Source organism: Protopterus annectens, chromosome 8.part1, assembly GCF_019279795.1.
Source record: "Protopterus annectens isolate FY-2018-M chromosome 8.part1, PAN1.0, whole genome shotgun sequence".
NCBI lineage: Eukaryota > Metazoa > Chordata > Ceratodontiformes > Protopteridae > Protopterus > Protopterus annectens.
The window spans coordinates 380,285,190-380,311,456 of record NC_056742.1 but is presented as its reverse complement, the minus strand read 5'-3'; positions in this window follow the sequence as shown (position 1 = coordinate 380,311,456).

The following is a 26,267-nucleotide window of genomic DNA, read 5'->3' as shown; positions in this document are numbered from 1 at the left end:
TCCCAAGAGTCCTCAGTTAAAATAAAACTGTCAATTAAGATGAGATAATTAATTATAAAACCAATTAACATAACTTAAGAAATTTAAAGAGCCAGTGTTATATAAGGTAAAATGTATATGTGAATAAATATAAATGCTTTTTTTAAAAAATCAGCAACAATTTTAAAATCACAACACATCAGTCTTATTACTTAATTTTCTTGTGTGTATAAATTAATCTAAATACTGTTAAATGCTAGATAAATTGAACAGCTCAAACAAATGGAAATATAAAATGTGTACGAATGTATAAAGATAAATATGTATAAACAAGTATTTATAAATTCATTCCAGTATTAGAAAAGTTGTTATACAACCGAATTTCATCTTTGGAGGGGTTTCAATTTCAAAATACATTTTATCGAGCAGTATTCATTAAGCCCTGGTGGAACATGTGCATATGTTTTAATTTGCCAAACAAGTTCCTGTTCTTCAAGCTTTAATTCCCAGGGCCCACCTCTAATGTTCCTAACTATTTGTTGCAATATTGTAAACTGGAATTTATGTGTGGGGTATTCTAGAATGTGTCTAGCCTAAGCATTTGTAGTATTACCCCTACTAATTTGGTATTGGTGTTCATAAATTCTCTGCTTAAACATTTTTTCAGTTTTACCAATGTAGTAGCTTTGGCAACATTAGCATAAAGCCGCATATACTACTCCTGCTCATTCACAGTTACATTTTCCATTGATAGTGTAGATTTTATTACGTATGCAAACTTTATTAGTTACCATAATGTGCTGGCACTGCTGACATCTCCCACACTTTCTCATCCTCCAGTTGTTGGGGCATTTTTAATTGTTCCTTTAAAACAAATCTTTAAAATTTAGGCCTCTTCTATAGGTAATATGTGGTTTATCTCCCAATTTCATATTAATAGCACTGTCCTCTGATATTATAGCCCAATTTTTAATAATAATATTCTTAATAGCATGTGCATCAATAGAGAAAGTAGTAAGAAAGCTTATTCTGCCATCTTAATTCCTAATACTATTCTCCCTATGCTCATCAGGGGGAGTATCACTTATTGTTTCTCCATAACCCCTGCATAGAATAGGTTTAAAATGGCCAGTAGTCCTTTTAGTAGCAACTTCATCAAACAATTGTTGAAAAAGCTGCTCTGGGTAGCCCCTTTCATGAAACATGCCTTTCACTACAACTTTTATTATACTGTGATTCCAATCCATTATTGAACTACATTGAGCATGATACTTTTGATGCCCATACGCTTAATGAAACAGAGAATGCCACTATACTCAAACGTGATCTTGAAAATAAGATTTTTCCACTTAAGCGCCTGCAATGGCAGTGCAGGCACATGGAGGCATACTTAAATTTCAAGATAGTGCTGAGAGGGCATAGAGTCTTGAAGATGCCTAACTATGGAAATACTTTTCCAGACCTGCTGTCCAAGTGGCAAAGACTGAATTTAGAAACCAGTAATTCTTATATGACACTCTTGATAGAGCATTATACATTGATGGAAAGTCAATTAAAGAATCAGATTAACAGTCTACAAACAATACTGACTATTTCATTGTCATCATCTAGACTAGATATGTTTATTGAACATAGTTACTTAAATTTCTACACTTGAACAGACATTAATGATGCAAAAGAAAAAGAAAATACATAGAGATTTCTCTGATTTCAAAAAGGGTAGGTGTTTGCTTGGCCAAGAGCAGCATCTAGAACCAATCATGATCATGCTAATGATAATATCAGCCAATCAATGAGCGCCCCGATCTTAGTGGGTGGATCCAGCACTTCTTCCGAGGTTTCTACCATGCAAACCAATGCTTGTCAGAGTACAGTTCTAGAAACCAATAAAGGAAATGGCAGTGGTCATACTGACCAATCGACGATAACCCCTGCATCAGAGGGTGGACCCAACTCTACAACAGAAGTTTCAATGATGTCAGCAAATGCTTCACTTGGTCTGGATGTCAGAAAAAAGGTGAAAGAAATAAAGAAGCAAAAGGATATGCCTGTTTTTCCAGTTTTTCTGCTCCCCATCAAGCAAGTACCGAGGATGCAGCAGAATTGGTCACAGAGCAGAGGGAGGAAATGAAGGAAGTTTTCAGGAGAGAACCAGGAGAGCAGCATAAGAAACAAAAAAGCTTGGACGAGGCTACCCCTGCACTGGTACACAATATATTCGACTACACTCTCACCGAAGCCGAATATTCACTACTCAAAGGTCTGTCATTTATTCCTTTGCTAAAAAGTGACAATATTAAACATATTATAGACATTAAAAATATTGCAGAAATGTTATGTTAAAAGTTATATATGTCAATAGCTCTAGTGAAATGTTTAGCATTAGGAAACCGTCTGTATACACACCAGTTTTACATCCACTACTAGAGACGTTTGAAAAGGCTTGCGAAAGTGACATTTTAAAGTTGTCTGCTTCAGCTAATAATAAGCATAATTTTTATAATTTGACAATAGATGAGTTAAATGCATTGCAAATATTGAGAGATAATTCTGATATAACTATACATCCTGCAGACAAAGGGGGAGCAATTGTCATAATGAATACTATAGATTATATCCATAAAATGAAACAAATGGTGGATGACGCTGATACATAGAGCAAACAGTGTTAATCAATTGAATAAATTAATTAATGACATGAAGGTTATACTATATTAATTTCTGATAAGTAAACATCTGAGCTATATAAATATTTTTTGGTAGACAAACCTTACATACACAGCATTAGAGGTTTACCGAAAATCCACAAAGATGTTTATAATCCCCCCTTAGACCCACAGTGTCGAGTCAAGGCTGGCTTACAGAACCAATATCAATTTATTTAGAAAAACAAATAAAGGTGTTTGTTGACAATGCTGATACCGTTCTAAAAGACAGACACAACTTCTTAATTACACTGTCTGAATATGCATTTTCTGATTTGTTTGATGCAGATGTCTTTTTAGTGATACTTGATGTGGTATCACGTTTCACCATGATTCCTAATGATATAGGTATAGAATTAGTCAGGGACTTTGTGAGAATGGAGAATGTTGCAGCAGATTTGATTCAATTGTATTGCTTCTTATTAGAACTCATTCTAAATAACAATGTTTTTATGGCTGATAATCAGTATTTCCTTCAAACCAAGGGAGTGGCTATGGGTACTCCATGTGCCAATTCGTATGCGAATTTAGTAATGGCACAATGGGAAAGGCAGTATATTAAATCAATTGTTTGTTACCAAAATTGTATACCCTACTATAAACATTTTGTGGATGATATCTTTCTTTTATGGAAAGGCACGGAAGATGGTTTGAGACAGTTTATTGAATATATCAACTCCACTACTGATTTTTTACGATTCACAGCCCATTGTTCTTTAGAGAAAATTGAATTTTTAGATGTGTCTCTGACTAAAAAAGATGGTTTAATCAGTACTGAAATCTATAGAAAGGAATGCAGAAGGAGTAATTTGTTACACAAAGTATGCATCCCCAGCACATATATAGGAATGTCCTACAGAGTCAGGGCCTGAGGGTTTCCAGATTGCTTAAATTGTGAAGGAGCTCTTTCAGTATTGAAAGATGGGCTGAAGGATAGAGGATACATGCCGCATGAATATAAAAAACTAGAGAAACTAGATTTTGTAGATAGACATGCAAACGGTAGACCCTATTTTAGGAAATATGATAGAACCAACATTATTACACAATACTAACAATTCTAGATCAGTGAATGATTGTAGGATGGTGATACCCTATGCCAACAATAATAAGGCTATATGAGATATTATTAACAAGAACTGGACAATACTAACATCTGATGAGAAGATAAGCACTATAGTGGGAACACAACCGAGTTTCTCCTACCATAACAATAAGTCATTGAAAAGGCTGTTATGCTACAAGGATGTTAAACCTAGTAACAACATTATTGTCTCTCAGAGACAAGGAACCTTTCCCTGTAGACGGTGCAACCATTGTCAGTATATGTGCAGTAAAAATATTTTTATACATCCCACCACTAAATACAGATACACTTTTAGGCATTATGCTGATTGCATGTGCAGAGACCTTATATACCTTGCCTATTGCAGCAAGTGTCCATCTTTTTACATAGGGATGAAGAATAGAACTTTGAGAGACAGGGTTAGGGAAGACGTCTATGCCATTAATAAAGAAGATGAAGGAAATGCCCTAGCAAAACATGTTTTAGAGCATGGCACCACACACAAGTTTTTGATTTTAGTCATAGAATTCACCCCCCCCCCATGTCCACAGCTTAGGTAATTTTAAGAATTATACAGAGCAAAAGGAAGTTATATGGATTATTAGGATGTAGGATGATAAAGGCTTTGGCCTTAAAGATAAAATAGTACTCAAACCATTTTTAGATGACAGACGCATGAAGCATTAATTTTAAATTTCATAATAATTATATTTTATATGCATTTTAACATTTATATAATTACTTATAGTGTATGTGTCTTGAAATATTTAATAGCTTTTGTCTTTTGTACTCAAAAGCTTTATAAATAAATATTGTTTTTAAAACATGTTTTTAACAAACATTCTTAACATATCTTTAATGCATATATATTTTTGTATAACTTATATATATAACATGTATGTAAATGAAATATATTCTCTATGTATTTCACTATGATGATATATCGATAACCTAATAGCTGCTATCCAATTCAATGTAGAGACACCTAAACAGATATATCTTTAAGTGTTTAATTAATTAATTATTTAATTTAATTGAATGATCAATCGATTGATTCCAAGTGATCTGAGTTGATTATTACTACTACTATAAATATGTTGGGACATTCTATATATGTGTTAAGGTCTGAAGAAGCATCCGTTGGGGCGTAAAAGTACTTACTCCTTGCAATAAATTATGTTATTTTTGTGATACCTGCTGTAATTGTGGTGCTCTCAGTCATTTTTGCATTTTTTTGCTTTGGGATTTGTGATTATGAGAGCTTTACACACTGCTGTGTTTTTTTGGATTATACTTCTATTTCTCTGTACAGTGTGACATGGCAGACGAGCAGAGTGTTGAATTAGACTACAACCCTGCACAGAAAGGAACGGCAGGTAAAACTGAAACTCTACAACTTTTATTATATTGTGATTCCAATCCATTATTGAACTACATCGAGCATGATACCTTTGATGCCCATACGCTTAATGAAACAGAGAATGCCACTATACTCAAACGTGATCTTGAAAATAAGATTTTTCAACTTAAGCACCTGCAATGGCAGCGTAGGCACATGGAGGCATGCTTAAATTTCAAGATAGTGCCGTGAGGGCTTAGAGTCTTGAAGATGCCTAACTATGGAAATACCTTTCCAGACCTGCTGTCCAAGTGGCAAAGACTGAACTTAAAAAACAGTAATTCTTATATGACACTCTTGATAGAACATTATACATCAATGGAAAGTCAATTAAAGAATCAGATTAACAGTCTACAAGAAAGACTGACTATTTCATTGTCATCATCTAGACTAGATATGTTTATCGAACATTTAGTTACTCAAATTTCTACACTTGAACAGACATTAATGATGCAAAAGAAAAAGAAAATACATAGAGATTTCTCTGATTTCAAAAAGGGGGAGGTGTTTGCTTGGCCGAGAGCAGCACCTAGAACCAATCACGATCATGCTAATGATAATATCAGCCAATCGACATCTATTTTAGTGGGCAGATCCAGCACTTCTTCTGAGGTTTCTACTATGCAAACCAATGCTTGTCAGAGTACAGCTCTAGAAACCAATAAAGGAAATGGCAGTGGTCATACTGACCAATCGACAATAACCCCTGCATCAATAGGCAGACCCAACTCTACAACAGAAGTTTCAATGACGTCAGCAAATGCTTCGATTGGTCTGGATGTATGAAAAAAGGTGAAAGCAATAGAGAAGCAAAAGAATATGCCTGTTTTTCCAGTTTTTCCGCTCCCCATCAAGAAAGTACCGAGGATGCAGCAGAATTGGTTGCAGAGCAGAGGGGGGAAATGGAGGACGTTTTCAGGAGAGAACCAGGAGAGTAGCATGAAGAACAAGAAAGCTTGGATGAGGCTACCCCTGGACTAGTACACAATATATCCGACTACACTCTCACTGAAGCCAAATATTCACTATTCAATAGAGGTCTGTCATTTATTCCTTCGCTAAAAAGTGACAATATTGAACATATCATAGACATTAAAAAATATTGCAGAAATGTTATTTTAAAAGTTATATATGGCAATAACTCTAGTGAAGCATTTAGCTTTAGGAAACCGTCTGTATACACACACCAGTTTTACATCCACTACTAGAGGCGTTTGAAAAGGCTTGCGAAAGTGACATTTTAAAGTTGTTTGCTTCAGCTAATAATAAGCATAATTTTTATAATTTGACAATAGATGAGTTAAATGCATTGCAAATATTGAGAGATAATTCTGATATAACTATATGTCCTGCAGACAAAGGGGGAGCAATTGTCATAATGAATACTATATATTATATCCATAAAATGAAACAAATGATGGATGAAGCTGATACATATAGCAAACTTAGTGCTAATCAATTGAATAAATTAATTAATGACATGAAGATTATACTATATGAATTTCTGATGAGTATAATTACATCTGAGCTATATAAATATTTTTTGGTAGACAAACCTTATGTACCCAGCATTAGAGGTTTACCGAAAATCCATAAAGATGTTTATAATCCCTCCCTTAGATCCATAGTGTCGAGTCAAGGTTGGCTTACAGAACCAATATCAATTTATTTAGAGAAGCAAATAAGGGTGTTTGTTGACAATGCTGATACTATTCTAAAAGACACACAAGACTTCTTAATATACTTTTTCTGATTTGTTTGATGCAGATGTCTTTTTAGTGACACTTAATGTGGTATCACTTTTTACCATGATTCCTAATGATATAGGTATAGAATTAGTCAGGGACTTTATGAGAATGGAAAATGTTGCAGCAGATTTGATTCAATTGTTTTGCTTCTTATTAGAACTCATTCTAAATAACAATGTTTTTACATTTGATAATCAATATTTCCTTCAAACCAAGGGAGTGGCTATGGGTACCCCATGTGCCAGTTCTTATGCAAATTTAGTAATGGCACAATGGGAAAGGCAGTATATTAAATCAAATGTTTGTTACCAAAATTGTATACCTTACTATAAACGTTTTGTGGATGATATATTTATTTTATGGAAAGGCACGGAAGATGGTTTGAGACAGTTTATTTTATATAAAAACTCCACTACTGATTTTTTACGATTCACGGCCCATTGGTCTTTAGAGAAAATTGAATTTTTAGATGTCTCTGACTAAAAAAGATGGTTTAATCAGTACTGAGATCTATAGAAAGGAATGCAAAAGGAATAATTTGTTACACAGACAAAGTATGCATCCCCAGCACTATATAGGAATGTCCTATAGAGTCAGGGCCTGAGGGTTTCCAGATTGCTTAAATTGTGAAGGAGCTCTTTCAGTATTGAAAGATGAGCTGTAGGATAGAGGATACATGCTGCACAAATATAAAAAAAAACCTAGAGAAACTAGATTTTGTAGATAGACATGCAAAGAGTAGGCCCTATTTTAGGAAATATGATAGAACCAACAGTATTAGACACAATACTAACAATTCTAGATCAGTGAATGATTGTAGGATGGTGATACCATATACCAACAATAATAAGGCTATATGAGATATTATTAACAAGAATTTGTCAATGCTAACATCTGATGAGAAGATGAGCACTATAGTGGGAACACAACCGAGTTTCTCCTACCATAACAATAAGGCATTGAAAAGGCTGTTGTGCTACAAGGATGTTTTATTTATTTATTTATTTATTTTACATTTGTTGACCGGGCTTGTCTAACTGGATACATGTCATTTTTCAGTAGAGGCCTGGGGAGAAAAGCTCCAACACACACACATACAATACAATATAGAATGTTGCAACAGTCCAAGCGTAACACAGCTATTGTTAATAAAAATATAATACTCATAGTGAACATAACACAAACAGTAAAGGCAATGTACAAAAGATGTTACTATATACATATATACATAGATATTTAAATTGCAATATCATGGTCTCTTTGGTTCTTTAAGGATAAGTCTGTAGTTAGCACAGAAGAGTAAAAGGTGAGGAGTATTCATTAGTATAGAGAAAAAGAGTTAGGGTTGGTACAGGGGCATAACCAATGCTAAGAAATTGTTTTAGTTTTTGTTTAAAAAGTCTTATTGAGGACAGAGATAAGAGTTCAGTAGGTAGTAGGTTTCAGTGCTTTCCAACAGTATTAGAGAACAGAGAGTCTCCTGCCAAGTTTTTGGATCTGCTAGTACGAATAAGTAGTTTATTTGAGGAGCGTAAATTTTTAAGATTGTTATAAGGGGTAATGAGGCTAGAGAGTATTGGAGTATTGGTGGGTTCATACAGGGTATTATGGGCAATAGCAAGCTGGTGAAATTGAAGCTGATTTTGAAACTCTAGCCATCCTAGTTGCTTCAGGTTAAAACAATGATGAGTTCTAAAAGGAGAACCAGTGGCAAATCTGGCAATATTATTATAGGAGATTGCTAGTTTGTTGAGGTTGTTTTTTAAAAGATTAGTGTATATAGATGAAGCATAGAGTAGAGTGGAGATTAAGTCAGTTTGGGCTATAGCGGTCCTGGCTAATGGTGTAAGAAAGGGTTTGATTCTATAGAGGGACCCCAATTTCTTGTTGACTGTTTTTATTGTGTTGTTAATATGAGTATCAAAGTTAAGGTTGCTATCTATTGTTATTCCTAAGAGTTTAGTGGTTGGGTCAGGAGATATGAGAGTGCCATTATTAGATACGAGTGTGAAATATGCTGGGGATGCCTTTTGGATTGGAGTGAAAAGTAAATGTTTAGTTTTTGGGGGTTTAGGAGAAGGGAGCAGTTTAAAAACCATTGTTCTACTGTATTAAATGCTTTTTTGGGTAAGGGGCTGTAGTTCAGATGGAGAAGTGGCTGAACAAATTATTGTGGGGTCATCTACATATTGAATACAGGTGGCTTGAGGAATTGCTGAATGTAGGTCGTTAATAAAAATGGAAAATAGGAGTGGGCCTAATATGGAGCCCAGAAGAACACCAAGGGAAATGGGGAGGTGTGTAAATAGATTATTATCCCATAGCACAGCCTGCTGTCTATTGTCTAAGTAAGATTCAAACCATTTTATGGCTAGAGGTTCAAGTGAAATGGATTTCAGTATATTTAAAAGTAGCTGGTGATTAACCATATTGAAAGCTTTAGATAAATCAATAAAGACTGCAGAGGAAAGAATATTGTTGTTACGGTTTTTATTAATGCAGTCTGTAAAGGATAGCAGGGCAGTGGTAGTACTGTGGAATGGTCTAAATCCATGTTGACAGTTGGCAAGTAAGTTATTTTGGATTAGGTGATTAAGTAGTTGCTTATGGATGCATTTTTCCATTATTTTTGCCAGAGGAGAGAGTAAAGCTATAGGCCAATAGTTTGAAAAGTCGTTAGAGTTCCCACCTTTATGTAGGGGGGGTGATGTGAGAGATTTTCCAGATAGTTGGGATGGTTCCTTCACTTATGGTTCTGTTAATCAGTATGGAGATGGGATAGGCTATGGATTTAGCTCCTTTTTGCAGGTATTCTGCTGGTAGTCGGCCAGCTGAGGGGGTGGTAGGTTTTAGTTTTTGGAGAAGGGAGCAAATGAAGAAAGTAGAAACTGTTTGCAACTGAAATGATGGAAGTGGGCTAGTAGTAGAAGTAGGCAGATTTGAGGTACCTGGAGATACTTGACTAGCAAGAGTTTGGATGGCATCTGTGAAGAAGGAATTGAAGGCACTGGCAGTTTGTGTGGGATTCTCAAGGTTAGAGCCTTGTGGGTTTGGTGTGATACAGTGACCTGGATATAGTAGTTTGTTAATGCTAGTCCAAAACTTTTGTGGTTTCTTTTGGAAAGTTAGCTGTAGTTGGAGGTAAAAGTTTTTTTTATCTAAGAGGATAGCTTTTTTTGTATTATTTCTAAGTTGTCTAAAGTTTTGGTGGTCTGTAGGATTCTTAATAGTACGCCATTTTGCCCAGGATTTTTTCTAAGAAGGATTTTTTTTGCCTAGTAGCTTTTGAGAGCCATGGGGCAGGTTTAGTCTTCTTTCTAATAGAGCGGGATGGGGCATGGTGGTCAAGGATGGCTAAGAATGTGGAATTAAAGTATTGTACTGCTTCATCAAGTGGGAGGGATTTTAGTGGTGACCAATTACACTGCTTAAGTTCTGTTTGGAAAAGTTCAGGGTTAAAATGTTTTTTGGTCCGTATTGTCCACTGCAGTGGTGGTGCCGTGGTAGCGTTGTCACCTCATAGCAAGACATTGTCCATTCGATTCACAGCTAGAGCGTCTTCTGTGTGGAGGCATACGTGAATGGGGCATGCCTTCATTGAAGGTTGTGCGTCAGGGCTGGTAACCCGGTACATAAAAATCCACTACCAATCATTTGCAGATCAAAGTTCTGCTGTGGCGACCCCTAACAGGGAAAAGCTGAAAGACACAAACATTGTCCTGAGAGTATATGGGTAAGTTAGGTTGGTTTTATGTCTGATAATATAAGTTAGAGAGTGGTCACTTAGATCATCTAGGAGGGTTCCTACTTTGTATGTTTGATGAGGAGTATTAGTAAGAATCCAATCTAAGGTACTCTCTTTGTTATTGGGTTTATTAATCCTGGTTGAGGAGGTAATAGTTTGTGAGAAGCCATATAGGTTAATATGGGTGGTAGGGTGTGCAGTACTACTGGACTTCCAGTCGATATTAAAGTCTCCAAGGACTATGGTTTCTTGTGGGAGATTAATAGAAAACCAGTTAAGGATATTTTCAAGGGTATTAATGTTATTTCCAGGAGGAAGATAGATACAAGTAATATATATGGATTTACATGTGTTGACCTGAAATTTCAAAATGAGGATTTCAGCATTATTGTCTAAAGGTGGTCTAAGGTTTGCAGTGGTAACTTGTAGCTCTACTTTATAAAGGATTGCTACCCCCCTCCCTTTTTGGCTCTGCTGTCTAGTCTCAAGATATTGTAACCAGGTGGCGTGACCTCATTGTCTTTAATTGTAGGTTTTAGCCATGTTTCAGATAAACATAGGATGTCAAATAGGTGAACATCTAGGAGGGCATGGAGGTGAGCAATTTTGTTGTTAATGCTACATATGTTGAGATGTGCTATATAGAGTGAGTTAGAAGGTCTGGTAGGGGCTTGGGTATTAGTGATGTTAGCATTGCTATGTTCAGTGGCAAGAGTATTGTTAGGGCCGGGGTTTGGGTGAATGTCCCCGTCTAGTAAGGAGTGGAGGTATATTCTATTTATAGGGTTGTGAAGCTTACAATAATAGTACACTGATTTCCTAACATTTAGATTGATATACTTGATGTGGGCCAGTTTATGATATTTGGCTTGTAGGTAGCAGGGTCTGGATGTGATGTTTATGTAGTTTTGGGAGATAGCTAGTAGTGGTGTGGAAGTGAATTTGGAGGGGAAGAGAAGGTTTGGGTATAATGGTTGTTCATAGGAGGTTAGCAGATAGGCAATAGTTAGATGAGGTAAGAGTGAGGCCAAGAGTAATAGTTTTATTTGCCTTGGGATGGGTAATATAGCCATTATCTTAGTTTAAAATGTGGACCAAAATGGGAAGTAAGGTAGTATCAACAGGTGAGGAGATGTAACAAGGGGGGTTGGGAGTGCTAATGAGGTGGGCTGCTAGATTGGAGCAGATATGATGGAGGTGTGGTTTAGAGGGATAAATGTAGGAGTACTGGGGGTGGGTGGGAATTGGGGCAGGGTAGGGGAGCAGAGTGAGCCCGCAGGGCAAATGGAGTGGGTAGAGACAAGTGAGTGAAACAGCCAAGGTGAGCAATCAGTGGAATGCTGACTGCTAAAGGTAAGTTAAGTTGAGGTAGGTGTAGAATGAATAAGAAGTAGAGTGGAAGTGTTCCGAGAAGGATAGTGGGTGATTACAGCAAAACCAGAGGTGTATGAAAGAAAGATAGTAGCAAGGTATAGACAGCAGACTGTAGAAGAAGTATTTTCTGGGATAGTGGGACAGACAAAAGATAGGGACTGTATAAGGGTGCCACCTAGTGGACAGGAAAATGTATTACAGCAGTAGTACTTTCTGGGGAAGGCTGGTCTAGAACTAAATAAGACGATCTGTTCAGTTAGGGGAGGTAGTAATAAAGGAAGTCTGGGACTATACTTTAACTTCAGGATACAGAGGCAGTATGGCTGCTGGCTGTCCAGGCTGAGAAGCTTATAATTACAAACATCAAGGTATAAGCATACTACAAATTAGCTTTACAGTCAGTATAAGGAAAACACATACTTTCTTCCTTCCTTTCTTGGAAGAGCACAGGGGTACACATATAGGGTGATGAGACAGCTGGTAAGTTGGGATAAGTCCTTAGTTGCCATGTTAGTCCTAGTAACAACATTATTTTCTCTCAGAGACAAGGAACCTTTCCCTATAGATGGTGCAACCATTGTCAGTATATGTGCAATAAAAATATTTTTATACATCCCACCACTAAATACACATATATATATTTTATATGCATTTTAAAGTTTATATGATTTCTTATAGTGTATGTGTCTTAAAATATTTAATTATTTTTGTCTTTTTTACTCAAAAGCTTTATAAATAAATATTTTTTGCATGTTTTTAACAAACATTCTTAACATATCTTTAATGCATATATATTTTTGTATAACTTATATATATAACACGTATGTAAATGAAATATATTCTCTATGTATTTCACTATGATGATATATCGATAGCATAATAGCTGCTATACAATTCAATGTAGAGCCACCTAAACAGATATAGCTTTAAGTGTTTAATTAATTAATTATTTAATTTAATTTAATTTAATTTAATCGAATGATCAGTCTATTGGTTCCAAGTGATCTGAGTTGATTATTACTACTACTATAAATATGTTGGGACATTCTATACATGTATTAAAGTCTGAAGAAGCATCCGTTGGAGCGTGAAAGTGCTTACTCCTTGCAATAAATTCTGTTATTTTTGTGATACCTGCTCTAGTCGTGGTGCTCTCATTCATTTTTGCTTTTTTGATATGTAAAGGAAGAACAGAGACAACATTTACACAAATGTTTTTTTCTCATCTCCCTTTTTATTAATAGTATATTTAGTTCAACTCATTGTTGCATAATAGGAATTGAACATTTTTAATCATAGTTTCTGTGGCTTACTTACTTCACTACACTTCAAATTCCCATTTTAAAAGTAACCTAGTTATCCATATTTTTAAATGTGGAAAAAACAGTTTAGAGTCACTATAAACAGAGTTCTGTTACTGGGTTCTGACAATGCTGTTATTTGAAACATTCTCGTGCACTAGTCAGAGCTTCCCTTGTCTGCTATGAAAGATTTAAGGTGGAAATAGTCAGTTAAGGAATCCCCTGCTAGTCTGTGGTTAAGGTAGCACTTGTAGTGTGATATTAGTTGCACAAGCAGTATATTTTAAGCTCATTTAACATGGTCTTTGGATTATTAAAATCTACAAACCCTGACTTCTTTTAAATAAATAAAAAGAATAGGTGTGAAATCAGTGACAGAGTAGCTGTTTTTCATGTAGGTAACACAAAAAAGAAGAATTTACAGTAACATTGAATAACATCCAATTGAAAAAGTAATAGAAGCATTACAGACTACATTGTTACACTTGAAGTAAACACAGTCCTTTCCTTCTTCTGAATTATTCTTACCTAAGCTATAAGATACACTATGCTATGGTGAGCCAGTAAAATGACGTCTGATAGTTTTGTAAGCATCTGTTACAGCATTGCAAGTGTAAATAGGAAATATGTGTGTGAGATGCACACATCAGCTGCAGTTGTGACATACTTCTGTGCACATAAGTAAAATTAAGACAGGTTTTAGACTTATTATATTGAATACTTCATTAACCTGGTAACAGAAATCATCTAATTTCAGAAGCCACAAAGGGACTTATTACCTTGTACTTATAACTCCTGCTTATTTGAATATAATGTGCACATTGCTTTATTAGAACATAGTAAACCCTGTACTGTGCAGTGTTGTTATTTTCCTTTGCTCACACTGCCTAGACATGTTCAATTGAATTGATTAAGTAGTAACCAAATAAATAGTGAATACGGTAGATAGTAAATTACTGATTACTCTCCTCGCCCTTTAGTGCTTTCTAATCTTTGGTAAGTGGGGTTCAACTTTCAGTAAAGTGGCAAAGATGCTGGTAATTCGTCAAAAATTCTTACTCCAACATGCAAGTAGTCGTTTAACTTCACTGCTAAATTGTATGGGCATGTGTACTTATTTTCTATGATGAACAGTTGATTTATTCCCAGCAAAATGTTAAGCCATGGTTCTATAACTCATAAAATTGGCATCTCAGACAGTCTTGTGAGTGCCTGTTGATGTATTGTGGGAGTTGCCTTGATGATGGGGAAGTATTGGAAAACCTATAGTAAAATTGCACATAAATTAGCATAATAAAGTAGTTTAGATGTCATTCATTCTACCAAGAATTGTTTGAATTGCATATTTACAGACATAGGTTCCTAAGAAATGTAAATCCTAAATGATATTCTGCATGCTACACATCTGGTTAAGGCAGGGATTTATAATATAAACTACCTTTAATCCTTCAGACATTAGTTGTACAGCTGACTATTATGCAGCTGATATTTTTACTGATTATTGACAACTGTTTAAATAATAAGGTTATCAGTTTCTTAATGAGATGGTTGGTAAAATGAGTCCACCTTGGAATTTCATCTTTATTTCTTTAAAGTAAAGGGCCCATGAGAAAATATCTTCATGGTCTGCTTTTGCTACTGCTTCAAGTAGTAAAATAAGACAGATTTGTAAATTGTAATTCTTGATGAGAAATTCAAGTAGAACACTAATTAAATAGATATGAGATAGAGAGATTTCTTAAGGCACTGTTCAGCTTAATAGGTTTTGTATTTTTAGAGTGTCATTACTTTTAACAATTTAATAACAAAGAAGGGAGTTTGCCTACTCTTGTATCTTGCTGCATGACACAGTCTTTGATAAACACTCTATTATTAAGGTTCTAAGGAACTGTGGCTATGCAGAACAGCTTCAGTAATGCTTTGTCTTGACTAGCATTTTGTTCAATATTCTGTGATGATAGACTTATAATATGAATTGATATTATAACTATGCATTAGTATTAAGAATTTTTTTTAATTGCTCACCCACATGGCCATGTATCAGGGGAAATTGCTTCTGTTTCATCATCAATGAGTGATCACTATGGTCTAATGTTGTCTTTCTTCATTTTTTCTTTTAATTTATCACAACTACATTCATGGGTGGACATAACATAAACTGAATCTGGTTATGCTTTCATTTGTCTCTAATTGAAAGCATGTGAGTGATATGTAGAGATTTATGATGTATTGTTCACTCAAACATATTTACATTATCATCTCTAGTGAACACAACTCTAGGGGTTCATTCTATGGATTACATAGTTTTTGTAGTATGATTCAGATGTTCTGAATAGACTTCTCCGTATTTATCTTCACTTATTGATGCATTTCTAAATCTACATCACTCAGTTATAATATATTTTTAGTATGTAGGAGAGTGTTTATCTGACATAATCATTAGTATATTGGTCATATCAAAATATTGGAGACTATTAATATGTATATATACTACTCTCAGGCTAAAGAGAACTAATGTTAAGCAACATTTGCTATATTATAAATGAGATTTTACTTTATGAATGTTTAAGTAGTGCATGATAGGATGATTATATTCTGAAAAAGCAGTCTAATCTAATCTAAAATTAAATTGTATTACCAAATCAATACTCATTTCCATACATTATGTTAATTCATTATTAATAGTTATATAGGGAAAATACTAACTAATATTGTTAAATCTCCAAGATAAGAGAAAAGGTGTACTGGAGCGCGAAAGGGTTAGTTTTTTTTTTCTTTCTTTTTTCATGAGGGAAGTTATGGTAGGTAATCTGTTAGATTTCTTCTCATCTAGCAGATTGCAAGTGTATTTCACTTCATGTACATTAGAGGGTTTACAAAAATATTTATATACTTGTTGTTATACAAGTAATTTTGGCATTTTTCTTTTTTTTATTGGCCTGAACTAAACTCTATTTTAAGTTATTTGACCAAAATTAAAACATTGACTACAATGAGAATTATTAACACAGGAGTTACACATTTTGCATTTGGTATGGTATTGCAAATTATAATACAAAACAAATATGATGTAAAGTTAAATACTGAGAATGGACTTGACTATTTTATCCTTAAACACTAACGGTTTAAACAATCCAAGGAAAATAATTTATTAAGATATATGAAATTAAATAAAGTACAAGTAGTATTTCTTCAAGAGACTCACTTCAAAACAAATGATACCTTTAGCTGGAATCCTAATGAATATATGATCTTATCTCACTCTTCATATAAGAAAAAGACTAGGGGAACTTTAATTTTATGGAAAAAAATGTCACTATGCCTCAAATCATTTATAAATATGAAGATAAAGAAGGACTCCTAGCCATAGTAATAGTAAAATATAACAATAGACTCTGGGCATTAGTAAATATATATTGGTTTCCAGGTTTGGGGGTTGGGACAATAAGAAAACACATGGATCTAATAACTAGAGTATATAAAGGAAATTTGATTTTGGGAGGTGACTTTAATTGTATATTGGATAAATCAGAGACCAAAAGCAAAATAAATGTATGTGTAAGTTCTATAGGGAAGCTACTTAAGAAATGGGAAGAAAGTTTAAATCTAATTGATACATTTAGTTATAAGGAAAACAATTCATTATTATTTTCACACCAAGACCACAGATTTGGAACACATACAGGAATTGATAAAATCTTAATATCTCAAGAACTAAATTCAAAAATAATAAAATTTTCCATAATCCCTTGTCCCTTTTCAGACCATAATTCATTAATTCTCAAAATACATACAGATTATAAGAAATTAATTTTTATTTCAAGAATTCCAGCTTACATTACAAAATTAAAACAATTTAAACCTTGCTTAGATTCAGAAGTACAATTTTTTTTAGATATAAACTATACTACTGAAATAAATGTAATTAATCTTTGGGATACCTTGAAAGCCTATCTAAATGGCAAAATAATTTCATGGTATAAAAAAAAGCTAAAAGAGTGGGAATCGGAATTATGTAACATCCAAAAACAAATTACAGATCTCACTATTAATTTATCTACTTAAACACAAAATAATCGTAAAAAAGCATTGGAAAACTTAAACAAAAGATCTAATGAAATCCTAACTCACAAAACTAATATAGCTGTTGAAAGGTTAAAACTTAGTTCCTATGCAGTATCACACAAACATATGCATAATTTAGCAATAAGATTAAAAAAATTCAATTGAAAATAATATTACAAGTATTATACATGAAGGAAGAAAAGAAAAACAAAAAGGTTTCGGATATAAATGATATACTAGATGCATTTAAACATTATTTCTCTGACCATTATAATGATACTTCACATATAACTAATACATCAAACTTAGACCTGAAATTAGTAAAGGTAAAGGTGATACCAGAAAAGTTAAAGTTAGACATTCAAAAACAAATATCTCTAAAAGAAATTACTCAAAAAATCAAGGAAAGTAAAAGTAATAAAACACCGTGAATTTATGGAATAATTAATGAATTGTATACGATATTTCCATCTTCAGTAATATCATTGTTTCACAAAACTTTGAATGAAATTCTAGCACAAAACACAACTCCAATTTCATGGAGATACTCCTTAATTACACCCATTATAAAAGAAAACAAAGACCCTTTACAGTGTAAATATTATAGGCCAACATCTTTACTTAACAATGATTATAAAATCTTCATGTCAATATTAGTTAGTAGAATTAAAAAATCATTGACACACATAATAAATAAGGATCAAACATGATTCATTTATAAAAGACACACACATGACAATATACAACGAATTCTAACACTCATAAATTTTCTAAACAGAAACAACCAAGAAGCTCTAATAGTAGCTTTGGGTATAGAAAAAGCCTTTGATTCATTGAGCTGGGATTTTCTTTTTAAGGCTTTAGAATTGTTTGAATTTCCTACTAATTTTATTATGCTAATAAAGAATATTTATAAAAACAATCTGGCTTATGTAAAACTTTACCTCGAAGGCTATTGAAATAACCAAAGGTACAAAGCAGGGATATCCAATGTCTCCCATCCTGTTTGCCTTAGGAATTGAATTATTTGCCTCATTAGTACATCACAACTCTAATATACCAGGCATAGATGTATATGGTCAACTCAATTAAAAAATTGTTATTTGCTGATGATGTTTTACTCACATTATCTATCTCAAAGAAATCAGTACAAAAACTAGATCAAATAGTGGAAAGGTTTTATCATATTTCTGGCCTTAGATTTAACAAGGGGAAATCTAATTATATACATTTGAATAAAAAGAGAAAATTTACCTTAACTACAAATTGTGTGATAGGAAAACAAGTTCCCATAATAAAATATTTAGGAATAACACTATGTGATAATTTGTAATCTATGTTAGCCACAAATTATAGCAACATGTTTGTGTCTTTTGGCTTTTCCCGGTTAGGGGTTGCCACAGCAAAACTCCGGTCCGCTAATGATTGGCAGTTGATAATATAAAATAAAAATGTTAATAGTAAGCTGGAATAAAATGTTCTTGAGATTTGAAGACAGATTACAAATAATAAAAATGACAATACTTCCAAAAATTAATTACATTACACAAGCTATTCCTATAGTACCTAACAAGAAAATCTTGAAATAAATAAATATAATTCTATTAAACTTTCTTTGGTATTCAAAAAGAAGTAGAGTAGCCTATACACATCATATTAGATCTTGGGAAATGGGTGGAATTAAACTTCCAGATCTAGAATCATACATAAAAGCTTCCATATTAAGAACTATCATTAATTGGATGTATCCTAATTATTCTTCAGCATGGAAAACATTGCACACTATTATTTTTCTAAATGAAAATAAAATAATTAAAATTGTATATTAAGTGAACAAAATAATAGGATGTGGCACATATTGACTGTTAATATTCAATATAATATAACAAAACCAACAAACTTAAATTATAAAAATAATATTTGCAGTTTATTCAAAAGATTTATATATACTAACACGGATATTAAGATTGGGCTAGACTTGGTAATACCCTTTAGTTCTACAAAGAATGTCTTCAATAAAATTCATAATGTTAGCTTAACTAGATGGGAGGGGAAAAACTTCACTTGATGGCAACATTGTATAGAGAATCAAGTAGTATTAGACATTCAACAAATTCAGAATAAATATGAGATTCCATCAGCAGATTGGTTGATATTACAAAGCATATTATCATATGTTAAGGATCTTAATAGCAAAATTATTAATTCTCCTTAGAAAACTAGTCCAAATTTGATGTCTAATATCTGAAGTTATTTACGACAATTATAATTGGACGAATCTAATTTCAAAATTATACAAAATATTGATAACATATAAAACTAACCCTAATGCAAGATATTGTAATTTCATAGCAAAAGGATGTCACACTAATCTATTAATTGAGAGTAAAACAAATATTTTATGTTCTGTTAACTTAACATTTAATTTACAAGTATGGAAAAGATTTATATGGAAATATATTCACAGGGCATTTATTACACCTGATGAACTAGCCAAATTCAATTCACGTGATAAATCCATTTGTTGGAGATGTTCTTTAAACTGTAAAGCTGATTGGTCTCATATATTTTTGATTGTATTAATACAAAAAAATTCTGGGAAGAAATTGCTATTTTTCACCAAGCTATATTCACAGATACCTTCATTTTAACCAAATCTTTAGTCCTCTTAAATGTTAATGATACTATTGGAATGAATAAAAAAAGATCTATACCTACTTTGGTCCATACTAGCTGTGGCAAGGAAATGTATAACTATAAAGTGGAAGTCTTCACAAGAATCTATTCTGGAAGAATTCTTGAGATTGATGGAAGAAACAGTGGCATCAGAAATCAAGGTGAAGGAAACAAGAATTTCATCTAAAACATGGACAAACAATCCTTGGGAAAAAAATGTTAACTCTTATTGAGACATTAAAATGAACCCTAAATAATGAATGTGTAACTTTATACTTTATTAATTGAATATTATAAATTTTTGTTACTAATTTCATATATTTTATTAATTTTTCCCTCCTTTGTTCAGGTCAGTTGTACATATTGTATATAAAGTTTTATAATACTTGTTTATTGATGATTGTATTGTTAACCATTATATTATTTGGAAAATAAAAAAAAAATATTTGAAAAAAAAATGACAGCTCCTAATTTGCAATTATCTGCAAATTTAGTCAGCCAGAGGTCATTGACATCGACCTTGACTTAAAAAAAGTAATCCCAAAAAGAATCATTCCCAGGGCCGATCCCTGAGGGATTCCACTTGTGAATGGCCTCTTTGTAGAGGTGGACTCCTCAATTCTAACTTCCTGGGTCTTGTCTGTGAGACAGATGGCTATCCACCAGGTGACATAAGGGTTTGTACCTATCCTGTTAAGTTTGTCAACAATGCCCAAGTGGGGTATTGTGTCAAATGTCTTGGCCAGGTCAAGGTATGCAATGTGAACCATTTTGCCCTCATACATTGCTTTGGTGACCTTCTCAAAGAAATCCACCAGGTTGAGTAGTACTGCCCTGCACTTGAAGAAACTAAATTGGGTTGGGTCCAGTGTCTGGAGGTTTCCTATGTTGTTATTGATCATTTTCATGATAATTCTTTCCATGGTTTTGCATATGAGACTAGTGATACTTATGGGTCTGTAGTTTTCAGGGTCTGTAGATGACCCACCTTTGTGCAGAGAGATGACTTTTGCTGTTCTTCATTCATAAGGGCCGAAGCCTGTTTGGAGGCTACCATTAAACAGGAAATCCAGAGGGCCTGATAGATCATGTTTCATGCTATTTAGAGGGCTATTTAGAAGGCATCTTGGGATATTGGCTGGGCCCATTGATACAGTGTTTTTGGCCTTAGAGAGAGCATTAAAGACCTGTTCACTAGTGATAGCGGGGGGAGTTATATTTGAAGGTATTTCCTGAGGGAAGGTTGGGAGGGAGAGAGAGGTAAAGTTGGAGCTGAATTTGATGGCCATTAGGTTTGCTACATCTTCTGGCTCAGTATAGGTGCTCCATTTACAATGAGGTCTGCACACAATTGTGAATTGCCTTTGAGGTTGCAGACATAGCTAAATAATGCCTTGTGGTTGTCCTTGGCCTGGGAGGCCACATTTTCCTCAGATTTGGCTTTGGTAGACTTTATTTATTCTCTGAGTTATTTGTTTAGTTTGATGAGTGTTTTTATCCTACTGGGTGCTGTATCTCTTTTTTTGTCATGATTTTCTTCCTTCTGTTCTACAGACTATTGATGTTGTGATTCCACCAGGGTGGCTTGTTTTCCAAGTTATTTCTATACTTTTTCCTGGTGGGTACAGTTGCCTCTATGCAGTCATTAACACGCTTGTTTATATTTTCTGTGAACTGTTGTGCATAGGCTGCAGTGTTCTCAGGGTTTATAGGGATTTGAAATTTTGCCAGGTTATTACCTAATAGTAGGATATTTACTTTATTTTCAATGCCCTCCAGACCCCTGTCTGGCATCTATGTCCCTATTGGACACAGGAAGCCTGTAAATGCTTGACCACCAAAACCTAAGCCTACATATTCCCCTTAGAATAATATTAAGGTTCCTAAAACTTGTCAGATACATTTGGGATGCATAGCTAAGCATAAAAAGGCCCTTAGCCAAAGGCCATTAGCCTAGTATATGCACCTATGAACCTACGAACCTATGAAGAGTTAAACATTGGATTTAATACGGAATATTTCAACTTGTGATAGTTTCTGTGTATAGGCTTGACAACTGTAGTACCACAGCTACAGCAACGTTTAAGTCACATCATTACAGAACAAATTGCTACTGATGATTAGACAGAGAAATAATAAAGAACAGTAACAAAAAATATTAAATAAGTAAAACCAAAAGTTACCCCCGAACGTAGGATATCACACCAGCATAGACAATAAGTTAATCCAAAAAACAGCGGTTGCTGGTGTAAAACGGCCCTCTTCCAATACTTAGACGGTAAGCACCAGCGGTTATTGTATTGTGAAAGGAAACCCTTCACTGAATCCACTTTTCAACTACCAAAACTTCCAAACAAGTAATCACCACGCTAACAATAGCAATGTGGAGCAACAAATCCTTTATTCACAGTGAGCGCTTTCGCCATGTGGCTTCTTCAGACTGTATAACAATGATAAAAACACAAACAGCTATCTTTATAACATATTGCGACCTCCCATTGGTTAAAAAATCATTACACAAAACAATTAACACAAGTAAAAGCAATCGATCTCGTGCAGGGTGCATTCAAAACATTGCAAACCACTTCGTTACATGTTAGACAGTTAGAACGCGGACATTTAGTATTCAAAACATGTAGTGGATGTTTCTACATCTAATCAGGAGAAAATACAACACACATTAAAAATTCATTCCTTCTGCTAAAAGCACCATCAGGAGGCAGACGGTTGATTCTCAAATGTAAAATAAATAAATAATCCTAGATCTAACAGAGGGATATACACCGTATATTGAAATTCTCCGCTCATACGGAGAAACTCCAGATTGAACGGACCACTCCAGGAAATAAAATTAGAATTAGAATTAGAATTAGAAACAATGACAAAACAACACCAAAACTCACATACTCTGAAATCCGGACACAAGTGTACTAAGAAATTACAGGCATTAACATCGCCTAAATCTACTAAAACATATGAACCCTGAACATGCCTTAAACCAAACGGTGGCCATGAGACCAACTCTATCAGGGCGATGGGTCTACGAAGGAACTATTACCAGACTTCTAAAGGCTAATAGAAAAAAGCTAAATAACAGCTCAGTTGATGGGCAGGGTACAGGAATGTCAAATCAATGATGATGATATGTCCACTAAAATACTGTACCCAAAATGACACCTCAGCTAATACACATCATATGAGAACCTAAAAAGGTAGGGGTGGATAGATGGGAAGTGAAAGGGAGGGAGAGAAAAAAAAAAAAAAAAAAGAGAGAAAAAGGGGATTATTTATTTATTTTACATTTGAGAATCAACCGTCTGCCTCCTGATGGTGCTTTTAGCAGAAGGAATGAATTTTTAATGTGTGTTGTATTTTCTCCTGATTAGATGTAGAAACATCCACTACATGTTTTGAATACTAAATGTCCGCGTTCTAACTGTCGCCCCCTTTTAGCTACTGATGACGACATTTTCAGGAGCACTGCGATCTTGTCGTTTGTTAGTGTAGCAGTCTGGTAGTGGAAGAAGGAGCATTGTACGATATGTATTTTTAAGAAGTGCTGATCGATACTTTTTAATAGTAAGTGTAGGCTTATCTTTTTTATTTACATGAGAAGCGTTTTAGTGTAGAAAAGCAAATTGTGTTTATATATATTTTTTATATATGGAGTTGTCCCATAACCATGTGTGTCCGTGGTTCTGCTATTTGCATTTACAAGGATCATGATATGTATTTTATGAATGTCTAATCTTTGCATTTTTGTTATTCTCTTGTGCTTATGTTTATGGAGCAATATGAACTTTAGTTTGTTAGTCAATACTTCTAACATGTAACGAAGTGGTTTGCAATGTTTTGAATGCACCCTGCACGAGATCGATTGCTTTTACTTGTGTTAATTGTTTTGTGTAATGATTTTTTAACCAATGGGAGGTCGCAATATGTTATAAAGATAGCTGTTTGTGTTTTTATCATTGTTATACAGTCTGAAGAAGCCACATGGCGAAAGCGCTCACTGTGAATAAAGGATTTGTTGCTCCACATTGCTATTGTTAGCGTGGTGATTACTTGTTTGGAAGTTTTGGTAGTTGAAAAGTGGATTCAGTGAAGGGTTTCCTTTCACAATACAATAACCGCTGGTGCTTACCGTCTAAGTATTGGAAGAGGGCCGTTTTACACCAGCAACCGCTGTTTTTTGGAAAAAATATTAAATGCTTAACTAGGATCTTTATTCAATGAAATTAGAGTCTGCATTCTAAGTGGCCATCTTTGTCTATATGTAGGATTAAGAAATCATACAACTATGTTGGGTCTACATCTATGTGATGCTTTGCTTTGCTATAAACTGCCTGGAACAGGTGATGAAGTTTTCAGAGTTTAAGATTATCATCCATTTAAGCATGGCACAATTCATTGTTCTCGTTAAATAAAAAAAAAAAACTTCTACTTCTCACTAAACTTTTGCAATCCAAACTAGACACAACACAGTCCTGTGTAGCATACTGACAATATGAACATGTCTTTTGTAATGCTCTATGGCACACTTTGTTCACAAATGTACACATCACCATTTTAATGGTATTCATTCATTCTAATGTCACATTTCTTTCTGTTCACAGTCCCTACTTTTTTAAACCACAATATTGTTTCTTAGACATCACTGCCATTATCTGTATATATATATATATATATATATATATATATATATATATATATATATATATACATATATACATATATATGGTTTGCTATCATTTAACAGAATCATACTCAGTTGACTCCAACTTGCGTGAAATTCAAAAAACAAATGATAATGCCAAACACTGATAGTTCCAAATGACAAATCTCACCCCCTTCTACACCCATGTTAACACTTGTTCCTAGGTCCAGAGTGGTAGGAAATATCGAATTAGTTATTTATTTCATGTATACTGGAATTCTGCATTACAACTTTTTGCGGAAGTGAGTCAATGATACAATGACTCTTCTAAGTGTGATTCAGTAAAATGATAGTAAACCCATATACACATATATATATATGGTTCCCTATCAGATCGCTGAAGTTTCAAAACTCTGAAGACCATATGGCCGAGACCATATCTCTGAAGTTTTGAAACTCTGCACACTTAGTTATGGGAGCTCCATATAGTACTGAATCCAGGATTTGCCGGTTTCCTCACTGTAGTACGATCTCGGAGTTGGTATATTTAAGTAGCAAGGGGTGTGGGGGGTGGAGGGGGCCTTGCCCCCCTGCAAAAATATACAGGTAAGTTGTTTTGTTTTATTTTCATGTGGTTTATTTTTGTTTCATAGTTTCAAAACTTCAGAGATATGGTCTCGGCCATATGATCTTTGGAGTTTTGAAACTTCGGTGATCTGACAGGGATCTATATATATATATATATATATATATATATATATATATATATATATATATATATATGTTAGAATTGCCCAGTTCTTCAAATGGCCAGTTACTCAACAGTGTGTCAGCATTGTTTTTGGGAGTGGAATTTGATCAAATGGAAATTTTGTTGACTGATGGTGACATTGAAACAGAAAGTTTTTAATGTTTAGTGCACAGGTAAGTGGGATGGGAATTTGTACATGACTGTTTATGGGTAAGGTTAGAGTAAGGATTAGGTAAAGCAGACAGCTTTACTGGTGTTTTTGTGCATATGTGTGTGTGCATGTGTATGTATGTGTGTGTGTGTGAGTGTGTGTGAGTGTGCGTGCATACATGCATGTGTAACTGTGTGTGTGTGTGTGTGTGTGTGTGTGTGTGTATGTGTGTGTGTGTGTGTGTGTGTGTGTGTGTGTGTGTGTGTGTGTGTGTGTGTGTGTGTGTGTGTGTGTGTGTGTGTGTGTGTGTGAGTATGTGTGCATGTGTGCCTTCATGTGTGCATATGTGTGTGTATGTGTGTATGGGTGCGTGAGTGTGTGTGTATGTGTTTACCTGTGTGAATGGGCTGGAGTTGTTGGTTAGGGTTAGAGCAAGAGTTAGGTAAGGGATAGTTTCAGTTTTGTTCATGTTTGTTATTGCTTGTGTGAGTGCAGCTGAGCATCTTGTGTGGTGGTGCTGTTTGGGAGAGGGTTTCTCATAAGGTAATGTTTTGGACTAGGATTAAGGGTGGGTTTAGGGTTAGCAGACATGAGTAAAATGGTGCAGGGGGGTTAGCCTCCCTCCTTATCCTCACTCAAGTCTGCTAACC